The sequence below is a fragment of the Berghia stephanieae genome, chromosome 3, assembly GCF_034508935.2.
Source record: "Berghia stephanieae isolate SIO BIC M18660-M18661 chromosome 3, UCSD_Bste_1.3, whole genome shotgun sequence".
NCBI classification, from domain to species: Eukaryota; Metazoa; Mollusca; class Gastropoda; order Nudibranchia; family Aeolidiidae; genus Berghia; species Berghia stephanieae.
This window is the reverse complement of record NC_088362.1, coordinates 74,191,631-74,194,130: the sequence shown is the minus strand read 5'-3', so window position 1 is coordinate 74,194,130 and position 2,500 is coordinate 74,191,631. Positions and strand designations below refer to the sequence as shown.

General features: G+C 34.8%; 1 protein-coding gene and 1 long non-coding RNA gene across 4 annotated transcripts in view; one reads left to right on the top strand and one right to left on the bottom strand.

Moving 5' to 3' along the window:
• LOC144968431 (uncharacterized) overlaps nucleotides 1-2,500 on the bottom strand; it is a 27,483-nt gene that overhangs the window by 7,330 nt on the left and 17,653 nt on the right. The window lies entirely within an intron of this gene.
• Nucleotides 2,325-2,500, top strand: part of LOC144969648 (uncharacterized) — a 7,311-nt gene continuing 7,135 nt past the window's right edge. Inside the window, exon 1 of the mRNA XM_078908789.1 lies at nucleotides 2,325-2,500. This exon is cut by the window's right edge and continues 187 nt beyond it. The gene's annotated coding sequence lies outside the window, so the exon portion shown is untranslated.

The following is a 2,500-nucleotide window of genomic DNA, read 5'->3' as shown; positions in this document are numbered from 1 at the left end:
TGTCTTAGCAACGTTTTCCTTTTTCCGTCGCAATCATTTCTAAACACATTCACGTGATTAAAATATTGTAAGGCGCTGTCTAAATAATATACCAGAGGCAACTTGGCTCAGCAGTATGGTCCTTGCTACATACCCAAATGGTTCCGAGTTCGACTACCCGCCGCGCTGTGCATGTGGCCTTGAGCGCGTCACCCCGCCCTAGCATTGTGGAATAGACAAAAGAGACAAATTTCCCCAAGGCGATAAATAAAGGGAGAGTTTAAATCTTTAAAAAAAATAAAAGATGTGTACATACTTTTGCACATGCGTGCTAAAAGTCACTTTGTTCATCCAATGCATGGAAACTGTATTGGATGCATTGGAAAACAAAAATATATTATTGCGTTTTGGTATTTGTATAATGGTATGTCGCTCAGTGTGTGATCTGTAGATCGAAGGTTTGAGTCCCTATGCTGGCAATGCAATGTTTAGTCCTTGGAAAATGCTTTCTATTAGCATTTTCTCATCGTACCTTGGTGTATATGTACTTGGTATTTGACAAGGTAATTTGCAAAACCGTATTCTTGTTGCCACACTGTATTACTATTTTATCCTATTGTGCGGCTACGTGGTCTTGTGGTAAGACACTCGCTTTCCGATCGGAAGGTTCTGGATTCAAGCCTCGCTCGGCTCATAGTTGAGTCCTTGGAAAAGGGCTATTTATACACATTTTTTAAATCCTATTTAGCCGTAAAATGAGTACATGGCTGTTAACAACGTTGTCTCTGTCTGAAAAAAAAATGGAATATCGCCTATCAGGCTTGAGCTTGTTCGGTGGATATTTCCCTCTATAAAAATATCTCCTTTTTTTTCTACATGGCCCTGTGCTGGAGGTGTTACTATTTTAAGTCGTTTTCGTATTTCCAACACAAACCAAGAAATTGAGGTCCTTTTCAAAAGAACAAAAAAGAATAACATCAACAAACACCCTACCATTGTCTTCCAGGGTGGTCAGTGGCGACACTCTACTGTGTGTCAATCCTTTTTTTCCTTAACTTGTGGTCAGTCATAGTGTTTGAATTATTGTGGTCAAACAGGTTAAACGCAACAACCATGATTTGAGGTGGGGTGGATGGGGAGGTTGGATTTGAAATTTAACCCTCTCCTTACCAGCCATTTTCAGAATTTCCCCAAAACTTCACACCCAGCCAACACAAAAACAGATATTTCTTACTCAAACAGAAAAGCAACAAGCACATTCTATACATAATATTATTCGACAGTATGAACTCTATTATAAAATATCAAGTTTTTATAGCTATAGCAAAAGGAATGAAATCTGGATGAGAAAAGTGACGGTTGCATCGTAACAAATGTGACGATTTTCCAATAGGTGGTAAGGAGAGGGTTAAAGTACTCGTACATAAATTTATGATATCCCAGGGTTTGGACGGAGGGGGAGAGAAAGAGGTGCATGAGTCAGAAACAAGGTGGTCAAAGAGACGGGCTTTACCTGATATCTATTGTTTTGATTACCGATTGATTGCATTACAAGCCACCTAAGCTCAATGTCACAGAATGCCATTCGTTATGACATGCAAATACTCAGGTGTCAATGAGTACCTAAATATTGAGATGGACAGATTCTTTAAAACTTAAAAATTATTATTATTATCATTATTACTATTACTATTATTATTATTATTATTATTATTATTATTATTATTATTATTATTATTATTATTATTATTATTATTATTATTATTATATTATTATTATTATTATTATTATTATTATTATTATATATTATTATTATTATTATTATTATTATTATTATTATTATTATTATTATTATTATTATTATTATTATTTATTATTAATATTATTATTATTATTATTATTATTATTATTATTATTATTATTATTATTATTATTATTATTTGACGACGACGACTACTACTACTATTACTACTACTAATACAACTACTACTACTACTACTACTACTACTACTACTACTACTACTACTACTACTACTACTACTACTACTATTACTCATTTTAAAAAAACTGGAGACTATTTTTTTCTATTGTTTAAGAAAATCAATCTTCGAATGAAATTTGGTTAAAATTGTTTCTCATGCACCTCTTCCTCTCCCCTTCCCTCCAAATCCTTGGATATCATTCAAATCCAACCTCCCCACCCCCACCCCCACCCCCTATCTCAAATTATCTGGATATGAAAACATAAACATAACATAAACACACACACACACACACACACACACATACATACACACACAAAAAGCACATACACACATTCGCTGCACACAATCACACGCACACACAAATGTCCGGAGGAGCCCCCATTGTACGGCCAGTGAGCTGATCATTGTGACGTCATAGATGCAGTATTTTGATTGGTCGGTCACACTAATCTAGATTTTGACACGAATTGTGGAGTGACAGGTCAATTCAGTTTTTAGTGACCACTCGAGCTGTAAACACGAATTTATTGATTTCT